Source organism: Aethalodelphis obliquidens, unplaced genomic scaffold (genome assembly GCF_003676395.1).
Source record: "Aethalodelphis obliquidens isolate GAN/ISIS:26980383/991018 unplaced genomic scaffold, ASM367639v1 scaffold2, whole genome shotgun sequence".
NCBI classification, from domain to species: domain Eukaryota; kingdom Metazoa; phylum Chordata; class Mammalia; order Artiodactyla; family Delphinidae; genus Aethalodelphis; species Aethalodelphis obliquidens.
This window is the reverse complement of record NW_020837946.1, coordinates 19,413,328-19,425,474: the sequence shown is the minus strand read 5'-3', so window position 1 is coordinate 19,425,474 and position 12,147 is coordinate 19,413,328. Positions and strand designations below refer to the sequence as shown.

Genomic DNA, 12,147 nt, shown 5'->3' with positions numbered 1-12,147 from the left:
ACCTCCTTTTTTAAAGATTTAAGGCTTGCCAAAAGAAAAGCAAACAGGAGAAAACTTCTGTATTCTCAAAGTCCATATGTGCTCTTGAGTTCCCTAGACCCCTAAAGGTCATTTTGTCTCATCACTGGACTCCAAACCGCTCTGAACCTAACCCAAACATGGCAACTGGGAGCGGGTTCAATTCTGATAGATCATAACACCTTCTGCTTGTGGACCCTCATTTCCAAATTCCTGAACACACTGAGGGATCATGAGTTTCCAACCAAAAGACAAGAGATAGGATTAGAAAAGCCCTGGACTAGGTTAGGCCTGGGCTCAAATACCCATTTGCCATAGACCGGCTATTGAGACCTTATTGAACCTCCCCGAGTCTCAGTTTCCTCATCTGTAAACTGGGGATAATGAGACCTACTTTGCAGAGTGGTTGGGAGGACAAAATAAAGTTGACTGAGATGACATGAGTAAAAATGTCTGGAACATTGCACATGCTTGGGAAACGTCAGCTCCCTTCTATCTGAGCCGGATGCAGTTCTTGCACCTCTCCATGCCTCAGCGCCTTCATTTACAGGGTCGCAAACTGTACGGGGCATACTGTGCGCATCTGATGTGTCTCAACTCATGCAATCCTCACTTGAACCCTGTGAGGTAGGTTCTGTTCATATGCCCACTTTACAGAGGAAAAAACTGAGGAACAATAACAGAATGAGAGGAAGGTCCTGTCTGCCTTAAGTCAGAGCTCGGAGCAGTATAATACAATGCAAAAGATTCCCATCAAAGCAATTCACCTTCTTTTCTTTGGAGCTTTCGACTCTTAGGTGGCCTAAGCTTCAATTATCTGAAAATTCACTCATGTAGAAAACTCCTGGGCCACAGATGGCAGCGACAGGAGGAGTTAGTGTGACTGTTCCGCACGATTAGCGCCTGTCAAGGGCTGGTGTTCTGGAACCCCATCTGTTCTGATGGACTGCACCAGGAGCCCCAGGAGCAGGAGGTCCCCAGGGCAGGGCAGGCCAAGCCCAGCTCCATGGAGCTCCTTTAAATCCATCTGTAGCTGAGTCGCAGGAAGCCCCCTCTCGCTCCCAATTAGCCAGCCGCAGAGACTTGAAGCCAGGCCAGCACTGAAGGCCAGCGAAGGCCTGGCTGTCACCGGCATTGTTCAGCTCCATCTGACGCATATCCACCCCTCTGCAACGTTTCCTTGTTCCCCGGGAGGCCCTCCAAGATGCACACATCCGAAACCAGGTCTGGAGGGAAGAGGGGGTGGAGGGAGAGGCAACGGAAGACCTGGCTTTATCTGGCTGGGAAAACAGGCAGATTTTAACTGGACAGGAGAGAGAGCTCACATCAGATAGAGGCCCAGTGACCCAGAGACACGGCACACACACAGCTCAGACGCCCCGAGGCACACGCAGAGCGTGTGCGCACACACACACCACAGGACCACTGCCAGGTGCAGATGCAAAGTCACTCCCTGGCGCTCCCTCCCCGCCCCGCCCTAAGCAGAGCCGCACAGACGGGAACACAGCAGCACGGCCAGCACACCTACTAGCAGGGGCAGTCTGCATGGCCCTGAGCTCAGCTGATTTCAGAATGCCAGAGGGGGAAATGACCCATGTGGGCAGACAGTGGAGAGGGGAGAGCATGAACCAACAGAGGTGGGGGATGTGAGGTGCCCACAGGAGCCTGACCACCCACTGCAGCCAGACAAGTGACAAATTCCCCTTGGACTCGCCCGGGCCACCTGAGCCTTGCCCATCCTTCTGCTAGAGCAGGTGAGGGGGTAAGGCACACAGATGGAAGCTGGGAAGGAGGTGGCAGAAACAGGATGGCATGTGCACAAACGATGGGGCAGATCTAATTGGAGGATAAGCATCCTGAAAATGATGGGATAAAGGCACAGAAGCAGGAATTTTAGAGGTGGAGGTGGTGAGAAGCAAAACAGAGTTTAGGGTTTGTGGGACAACCATTTTATTTGAATACCTACCGTGTACTGTGTACTTCAGACATAGTACCACATTTAACCCATTCAACAACATGCACAACAGGCAATACTCCCTTTTTCCAGATGAGGCCACTGAAACTCAACAAGAAAAGTAAGTTGCCCAAGACCACTCGGTTATGAGCAGTTGAGCTGGGACTCAAACCCAGGACAGTCAGAATACAAAATCTATACTCCTTCAGGCAATCCAAGTCACTAGGGCGCTTAGAGGACAAAACAGGGCAGCTATGGGGCTGAGGGGGTGTGGAGGTATAGATGGGGGGAGGGGCTGGGGCTGGACTCCCAACTCCTAAGGAGGGCAGTGGCAGCAAAGCTCAGGCTGCCGCCGTGACTCAGTGGCTTGGCCTCCAGGGAGCATTTCCGGAGCCCCAGACAGCTCTGTACAGTCTAAGAGCCACCTGCCCGGCAGAGACACTGAGCCATTACTCACAACTGTTACTCACTCCTCTCTGCACGTCCACTGCTCAGCACATCACTTACTCCCACTCCGTCCCCGAAGCATGGCCAAGGGGGAGCTGGCAGATCTGCCCAGTTCCCTCCCTCACTTCACCAGCTCAAATCCCGCCAGCACATCCCCACCTGAGTCACTGGGACAGAGACCCAGAAGCTCTGGCCCATTCAACTCTGACAGCTGTTGCCCTCCGCTCTGTTCTAAGAAATGGAGCTGGAGGAGAGGTCACCGAGCAAAGAATCTTCCAGTCCCAGGGCTGGAAGGGACCTCCTCAGCGTCTCAGCAGGCTTCCCAGTAGATGCGTAAAGACGCTCCAGGGCCCCCACGTCCATGGTGGACAACTCTTCCAAGAGCCCCAAGAGCAAGAGCCTCTCTGTTCAGAAAGATCCATGGACTTGCAGAACTTCATCACTGATTAGAACGCAAGAACTCTCCTAACTCCACCTTCTCATCTCACAGACGAGGAAACTGAAGCCCAGAGAGGGGAAGTGCTTTTCCCAAGGTCACTCAGTGCCAAAGGGGGACTAGAAACAGGCCACCCGACCCCCCTGCCACCAGTCCCTCCAGCTAATCCCCTCCCCCTGCCCCAAGTCAGGGAAGAGCACTGAAGTCTACCCTCACTCTCCCGTGCTGCAAAGCAGCTCTCATTCCACAACACGGGCGGTGGCAGAGCTGAAGGCGAGCTGAAGGGGGAAGAAAGGAGTTGCAGCCAGATGATGGTTCGTATAGAGCAATCACTTTCTAACAGTGAAGGGGCATCAGAAACAGTCTGCCCAGGAAGCAGGGAGATGGACCACAGGCCTTCTGAAGCTAAAAGGCCAGGCCCTCTGGCAAGAGATGATGGAAGGAATTCCTGGGGTCCCAGCTGGGGACTAGGGAGAGTCCTGGCCTCCTCTCTGCTCCCCTCTCCTCCCCCACCCCTCGCCCTGGCTCGCCCCTGTCTCCCAGGGCTCCAGCCTGGAATCCAGGCCTGGCTGCTGCCTCCGCTCCCACGCTCAGCTCGGCTCAGCTGGCCACAGCAGAGGCAGCACCATGTGTGGTGTCCGAGGAGGCAGCTCATGAGGCCCCGAGGACTCTTCAAGCCTCCCCCTATCGCTAGCGCTCTCCCAGCCCGCTCTGCGCAGCCGCTCTCATCCCTGCCAAGAAGCCTCTGCCTGGCTCTCTCCCTCTGCATCCACAACGGTAATAACCATAGCAGTAATAATAACCAGAGGTCATGCGGTATGTCCAGAAGACACGGTTCTTTCTGGTTCCCACATTTTACAGCGGAATAAACTCAAGCACCGGCAGGTTAGGTAAGTTGCCGGCAGTCACACAGCCTGCGAGAGGTGGGGTCAGGATTCAAACCCAGACAGCGTGGCTGCAGAGTCTGTGATCGTGACCCCCCGTGCCACACTGCCCTTGTGATGGGACCTCACTCCGGGCAGTTAAAGCTCCTGAAATCTCCGCTCCCTCATCCATGCAGTTGCTGAGCACCTGGCCTCTGCAACACTCAACATTCCTCTTGGCTACGGACGGGCAGCCCCTGTCCAGGCACTAACCAGACCACTTACAGTCAGGCTCGGCACCCCCCGCCTCCGCACTGACCAGGGGACACCCTTGTGCATGCATTCATTCAACAAATAGTAAGCACCTACTGGGTGCCGGGCAGGTGCTGAAGGACAGCCCCCCGAAGGAGTCCCTTGATTCCTTAGAAATGGGAGCTGCCCGCGGTCTACCCTCACTCCCACCTGCTGCAGTCGTCCATCCCTTCATGTGTGAAGCCTTGCCGAGGAGGGCTCTCTTCTGTCCTGAAAGATCTTCCAAGAAGGAGATCTCAGTGCATCTCCAACCTCCTGATCCAGGAGAGGAGGACAGCACGGGGTAAGGAAGCCCAGAGGCACGAAGGGACTCAGGAGAGGGTTCCCCAGCCCAGGGACTCCAGGAGATTGGACTTGTGGCCTGTCCCCGGTCTCCCTGGCTCAGGACAGCCTTCACAGCTACCCAAATCACCTTCCTAAATAAAACCCTCTTTGTGTTTCTTCTACGTGAAGGCCCTCTGCTGTTTCCCTCTCCCAGAAAATCCCCCGCAGCCGGACCCCAAGCAACACCTCCAGGCTCCCACAAAGCCAGCCTTTCCCATACAAACCACTTTCTGTGGGCTTGGCCTGTGGCAGACACTGAGCTTCACAAGTAGGCACTTGACAAGTACAATCTCATTTCATCCCACCAGAACTCTGTAAGATTGCATATTAACCCCATTTTACAGATGCAGACACTGAGGCTCAGCCCAAGGTCATACAGCTAGTAAGCAGCAGAGGTGGGAGGGACACCTAAGCCTGTCCGACTCTGACACAGGCCTGGAGCCATTATTTTATCCATCGTTACATGCGTGCCACTGCGCCTTTGTGCGTGCCTTCCCCTGTGCCTGAAGAAGCCTTTGTCCCTGCTCCTTCCTGCCGAACTCCTTCTCAGCCTTCAAAACCCATCTCAAATGGCACCTCTTCTCCAAAGTCTTTTCCATTCCACCAGCTCGTGTGCACTCCTTCCTGCTTGATGCCCCCACTGCATGTTGCAGAAACCCTCTGTCTACTCCCCTTTGTTTCCTACTAGACCATGTCTCCTTGGCCTTCCCAGCCCCACATATACCCCTGGCACCTTGCGTGGTAGAGGGTAGATGCCCAAAAAGGCTTTTAAGTGTGCCCAGCTGCACTCAGCCGCTGCCACACGGCCCTGACAGTGGGTGTCCGGGCACGGCCCCAGCCCAAGGAGCTGACCCCCAATCCCAAGCAGGCATCTAGTGCCCCCTAGTCACAGCCAACACCCCAGCCCATGTCACCCTGGGTGGGGGCAACTCCCCGTGCTTCCCCCTTCCTGGCCTGGTGGCCCCTCTCTGCTCTACCAGCTCGTCGTTTCTGGGAGTCTCAGCTGGTGATTAGGGCCCTAATCAGCAGGACTTCCTGCCAGTGATTGCCAGAGGTGGGGGGGCGGGGTGGGGAGGGAAGCAAGGTCAGTGCAAGGTGAAGTTCACAGCCTGGGACCGGGGGAGGCCCCGGCAGGGAAATGGACTCGCAGATTCTTCCAGCCCAGCGTCTCTCCAGCCCTCCATCCTACAGGTGAGGACAGCAGGCCCAGCAAGGGAAGGGATTGGTCCAGAGTCCAGGGACAGAGCAGGAGCCCTGCTCTCCCACTGCCCTAGGCCACAGGGACCCCAGGGCAGAAACCCTCCCTTATGCATCCCCTGAAGCCCTCTGTCTGCCCCTGGGCAACGCCCCCCTAGCAACAAGCCCCATGCTGAACGAACAGGCTGCTCCGCATAAAGGGTTGTCGGAGACCAGTTGACTACTCAGGTCTGGTCAAGGTCAAGGGTCAAAGGTAAGCCCCTCCTCTAGATGGGCAATGGCCTAGCAATGGGGCAGAGGTGAGCAGGGGCTGAGGAAGGGAAGCGAGATAGGGTCGGGCTGAGCTCAGGAACCCTTTGCAGCTGTCATCACCATCAGCCCAAGCCCATTCTTTCTCCAAAAAAAAAAAGCTTAATGCCTTTTACAGTTGCAATTGGGCGGACCAGGGGTCCGGAAATGGAGCTCACACCCCCAACCCGGAGCAACCTCAGCCTTCCTGGGTGGGAACCAGGGCTAGGTGGAGGGTGTAGCTTGGCAGGCCTTGAGGGCTGACCCCTACTAACGAGGAACATCAGGGGCACCAGAAAGCAGAGGCCTCAGATGGTGAGGGAGTGTGGCCAAGAGCCTGCCCCTGCCACCACAGGGTCAAAGCTCCCAGCTCTGAGGCATGCAGGAAAGGCTGGGCATGGTTCTCCCCCACCTCCTACCAATAAGGGACTAAACTAAAGTTGCAGCAAGAGGGATGCAGGTTAGAACTTCCCTGGTGGCGCAGTGGTTAAGAATCCACCTGCCAATGCAGGGCACACGGGTTCGAGCCCTGGTCCGGGAAGATCCCACATGCCGCGGAGCAACGAAGCCCGTGCGCCACAACTACTGAGCCTGCGCTCTGCAGCCAACGAGCCACAACTACTGAGCCTACGAACTACAGCTACTGAAGCCCATGCGCCTAGAGCCTGTGCTCCTCAACAAGAGAAACCACCACAATGAGAAGCCCGTGCACCGCAGCGAAGAGTAGCCCCCGCTCGCCACAACTAGCGAAAGCCCGCACGCAACAACGAAGACCCAACACAGCCAAAAGTTAAAAGAAATTTAAAAGAGGGATGCAGGTTAGACTTCAGAGAGACCTAGAGGGTATAAGACACAGCAACTTGCAGCATTATTGGGGGAATCTCACTTTCAAATATAGTTGCTACCCCTATGGGTATAGTCCATGGTCAAGAGTAGCTTGCCCAGAGGTCAAGAGTGGCCTGCCTGGAGGCCAGGCCACATCCTTGCTGGGCCTGGGAGTCTCTGATTCAGTGACTCTCATCAAGGAATGGATGGGATCCAAGAAGGGGAGCCTGGGCTGGTTTATAATAATGCATCTTGTCTACAGTGATGGCAGCTTTCTCAGAGTTCTCCATAAACACAGCTCCCTTCCCTGGGCAGAGACGGCCTCGAGAGGTCCCCTTATCTCCCCACCAGCCCCCAGTCACAGAGGGAGACAGAGTTGGAGGGGGTAGGACGTCTCTTCTCTGGGCTCTGATGCTAGGACCCCTTGGGGGAAAAATGATGCCAACATCTCCTCCACTCTCTGGTCCCATAAGCCTCCCTATCTTAGGGGTGGAACAACCACAGCAAGAGAGAAAAGGGCCAACCCAGAGTTGGGCTCCTGGAAGGACACCACCACCACCACCACCACCACCAGTAATAATTATAATAATAGCAATAATAATAATTGCTAACATTTATTGAGCGCTTACTATGTGCCAGGCACTGTTCAAAGTGTTTTCAGTGAACTAACTCATCTGATCCCCACAACCACACTATGAGGCAGAAATTATTATTAAAACTGTCAAGGGCATTATGCTAGGTGAAATAAGTCAGACAGGGAAAGACAAATACTGTATATCACTTATATGTGGAATCTAAAAAAATACAACAAACTAGTGAATATAACAAAAAAAGCAGACTCACAGAGAGAGAGAACAAACTAGTGGTTACCAGGGGCGGGGGGGGGGGGGGGGGATATAAGCGTAGGGGAGTGGAAGGTACAAACTATTGGTTGTACAAACTGTTAGGCTACAAGGATGTACTGTACAACACAGGGAATCTAGCCAATATTTTGTAATAACTGTACATGGAACGTAACCTTTAAAAATTGCATTAAAGGATAAAATTTTTTTAAAAATTTTTAAACTGTCTAAAACTCTCTCCCGTCTGCCCCTCCTTAGTCAGTTGATTCACGCTAAGCAGCACTGTGCCAGGCACAGCAAGGATCACCAGGGAGGCAAGTGGCACAGGCATGCCCTCAAGGGGCTTGTAATCCATCTTGAAGACAGGTGAGCACCTAGGAAGCTTGCAAGGGCTAGGAAAACTGAGGGGTCCCATATTCTCTGCTGGAGAAGGCCTAGGAAGGCTCCTGGGGGCCCTGACCTAGGCCTGGGACCCTCACCCCATAATGGCAGAAAGACAGGATTCCACTCGGGCCCTCCTGTAGCCCCTCATGCCCCATCAGCTCCCCAGGACACAGCCCTTCTGGGCCAGTCCCTCTCTGCTTCCTGGAACACCCAGGCCTGAGCTACAGGCTTGCAGCCCTAAAAAGGCAGGGATTAGAGAGCCCAGACGAACCCTGGAGGACGGACTAGGACTGGCAGCGCCAGGGACGGCCTTGGGCCCACCTACCACTCCCCACCCCAAAGACACCGACCACCCTCCCTGAGGAAACCGAGGTGTGGACAAGTAGGAAGATGGCCAAGGTCACCAAGCTGGCTAGAGGCAGGCCAGGGACCCAGCTGCACCTTCTGCGGCCCCGCCCCCCACCATGGGAAAGCGTTTCAGGTGATTGGCGAGAAGGAAGGAGGGGAGGGCTGCATGTGACCATGCATAATAGAGGGGGCACCCGAGGGGGGGGTGGCGGGGCCCACAGGACTGGCAGCCCTGCCCCCCGCCACCACCCTCGTTCCAGCTTGCTGGTGCCCACACCTCTGCACGCCTAATAGCTTTGGAAGCCAAGACGGGGGCCATGGGCGGACGGTGCTGGGGACAAAAGTCCCTCCAGCCTCCCCAGATCCCTCCCTCCCTCCCGCAGCACCAACCCATTTCTGATTCGCTTTTTTTCAGAGTCGAGTAACTGGGAGAGCTTTCCTCTGCCCCCCTTCGATACATATCCCTCAACTGGGCCTCGGTTTCCCTTTCTGGGGTGAAAGAGACTCAAGGCCCCAGAAATAAGCCAAGAAGCTGGAGTAGCTGCACCTGAAACCCTTTGCCGGCCACCCCAGCTCCGACCCTGACTTCTCCAGGGTCAAGGGTACACTCAGCATCTCACCTCCCTGCCCCTCCCACTGGGTCCCCGTCAGACCAGAGGAAGAAGCATCCTAACTGAGCAGCTTCATCTGGTCCCAAGGTACTGAAGTTAGACATCAGAAGGGACTTCATCCTCAGCTGAGACCAGGACCCTACTCCTTCGCTCTCTCCACTAAGGAGAAAAGGGCTCCCAGGGCATCCAGAGAGGAGGGGCTGCAGAGAGAGGCAGGCTGGGACATCCAGTGTGGGTCCAGAGCCCACCCCAGAAGCCCACCTTGACGCTCCATCAAGGGAAACTCAAGTCTCCCAGGGTTTGATGCTCAGAAACCTTGAACCCCACCCCTACCCTGCCTCTCCTCTCTGCCCTCAAGCCCCCCCACCCCAACCTTGGAAAACAGGTCTGGAGAGGCCAGTGGCGGGGAGCAGGTGGCCGGCTCCTCCCACACTCCAGAGAGGCACTAGAACTACGCCCTTGGCTGGCACCCCCAGCAGTTAGTTACACAAACCACCTCTAGCTGCCCCCACTACCCTGTATTATTTTACAAATTCGGAAACCAAGTCTCAGAGAAGTGCAGCCCCTGTGTTTTTCCCATCTCAGATCTTGGCTCCGCTGCCTACCATTTCCAGGCAGGCTGGGGAGGCCCCTTTTGGGGGGCAAACTGGACAGGGGCTCAAGCTGCCCACCTTCAGTGCACACCCCCCTCCTTGCCTAGTGCCCCCAGTTAGCACCTCAGGGCGGGATGTGGGCTCTAACTGCAGGGGAGCAGGGCTCCCCTCCATCCTACACCGTGCCCTGGGCCCACAGGTCTGCTCCAGCCCTTGTGGGGTTAACCAGCCAGGCAAGGCAAGCAGTGGGACAAGAGGAATCGGAAGAAACTCAAAATCCTGGCAGGAAGCAGACCTGGTGGGGCAGTGAGCTATGGGTGTGAGGGCAGAGCGTCAGGCTCTCTGTTCCCCGAACATTGGCAGGGCACAAAAGGACCCTGAGAGGTCCTGCCTGTGCCCACACCCCAGGCCAGAGGCCACTGCCTTCCTGCTCCCTGATCCGGGTGTCAGAGAATTCCCCGACTCTAAGAATCCCAGGACCTCAGCATCCCAAGAGACCTTCAAGGTCATCCCTTCTAACCACATCCCAACTCAGGAATCCTTCCAAGCTGCTGTCCGGTTCTGTCTGAACTCCCCGCCCCCAGACGGGAAGCTCACCACCTTACAAGGCAGCCGTTTCTCCTGCTGACCCGCCAGGCTTGTTAGGAAGCCCTTCGTTACACCGAGCTGAGCTTCCTTCACCAAACTAAAATCCATTCGGCCCCTTTGCCTCCTACTCTTACTTCAGTAGAAACAGGGCACTGAGAGTTCCCAAGCTCCAAAGCTTCAGCCACGGTCCATCAGCAATGAGAAGATGGTCACCAAAGGGTAACCTCCTCTCTGAACTCCTCTGCACCCCACCCCGGCCCCCCTCCAACCTGGCCACCAGCTCCCTGTGTTTACAGTTCTGGACACCGCAGCCCCCATGGGAGATTCTGAACTGGGGCTTTGAGGGAAGTGAAGGATGAAGCATGAGATGAGGGATCAGGAAGGAGAGCCAGAAGGGTTCAAGGCCAAGGATTTGGAAGCAGAGGTTCCCAGGTTGCCTCCTCCGCCACCCAAGAATTCTCAGCTCAAAGTTCTGGCTCCCAGTCCTATTAGACCGGCTGAAAGACCCTCCTAGGCCCTGGCCCACTGTCTCCACTCCCTGCCCTCTGCGGGCAGCAGAGTCAAGGCCAACCCCACGCTGCGACCCCAGCACTGATCCCGTTGAGAGCTGTCCCAGCCAGCTCCCCACTCCAGAGCCAGGTCCAGGTCCTCCCTCCTACTCTCCTAGGCCAGAGGGGTCAGGGCAGAGGGTGCCTTAGCCTTAGCAAGCTTTGAGGTCCCGGGGGAGAGCGAGGGTGGGGGAGACTGGAGTAGCCGCCAGCTGGCAGGGGTGGGAGCAACTTAAGGCCAAGTCTGAGCCACAGTGGTCCCCACCCGACCCAGGCAGCTGCAGGAAGGGGCCCAGCAGAGACTCGAGGAAAAAGGGTACTCCCCCCACACCCTCCCAAACCCCTGGCTGGCTCTACCACATGCAAGGAACGCTGGGGCTCCCAGAAGAGAAGCCCCTGTCCCCAAAGGCTCTAGAACCCTCGCCTCCAGCTGCCCCTCAAGCCTCACTCCACGACCGCCTGTTCCGCCCTCCCCAAGCCAGTTCCTCCCCTCCCCAGCACCCATCCCGTCCCCTAACCCCATCCCACCCCCCTGCAGGGAGTCCAGCTCCGGAGCACAGCGGGCTTCTCTTGGTCACCCCTCGGTCACCACCCTCCCAGTTTCCTCTTCTAAGACAGTGCCCAACCTAAAAACATCTGGAGAGGCAGTCCTGGCCCTGGTCCTGAACTGAGGGTAGGGGACAGACACTGAGGTTAGCTCTGTATGGGTGCTTGGGCTTGGCAAGGGGTGGCAGGCATGACCGAGGGTCAGGGCAGGAGAGAGCGGTGGGGAGAGAGGAAGGAGCGGGGGGTGAAAGGCAGCTGCGTGTGTCTGTTCATTAACCACCTGGATTAGCTATTTCTACCCAGAGGGGTGAGAAGGGAGTCGGAGCTGCTGGCTGGGGGAGGGCGGCAGGGGGCACTCATGCCAGGCTGTGCCCATGGGCAAGGGAGCACGGACCCACGCTGAGGAGGGTGAAGTGGGAAACCTTCTTGAGCCTGCCAGACCCTCATTCGCAGACGTGGCTGCCCCTGGGAGATGAGGCGTGGAAGCAAGAAGAGCCCCAAGGAGGAAGAAGGTGCCCAGTAACAGCTCCCGCCCATGGCAGGCCAAGAAATGGAGAGGAAAAACTGCCCACGCCTGTGTCGTGGTCCTCGCCCCCAGGCAGCCCTGCGACAGCAGGCAGGCAAGGGAAGGGACCCTGGAGACGAAATGCCCCAACCTCCCCACTGCCTTGGTCAGTGTGTCCCTCCCCACTCGTCCCTGCTGGCCTCGGTCTCAAGCAGCCACTGATACCAGCAACTTCCCCAGCAAACAAAACTCCTTGTGACTGGTCTCCCTCCAAGCAGGGACAACCGCGCCCCAGACATCCCTGCCAGCACCAGACACTGACTGCGGCAGGGGGCTGACATGTTGGCCTGGGGGGCTACCTAGCCCAGAGGCACGTGAGCAGGCAGACTGACCTCCCCCCTCCTCTAATTCATGCCCCACTGGTGGTCCTGACAGCACCAGTGCCGGCAGCCCGCCACACACACACACACACACACACACACACACACACACACACACACACACACACACACACACAC

The 12,147-nt window shown here is 56.6% G+C and overlaps 1 protein-coding gene across 6 annotated transcripts in view; it reads right to left on the bottom strand.

Annotated features, from left to right (window-relative positions):
• The window catches only part of TNS1 (tensin 1), a 204,983-nt gene that overhangs the window by 125,845 nt on the left and 66,991 nt on the right, over window positions 1–12,147 (bottom strand). The gene's annotated exons all lie outside the window — the stretch shown is intronic.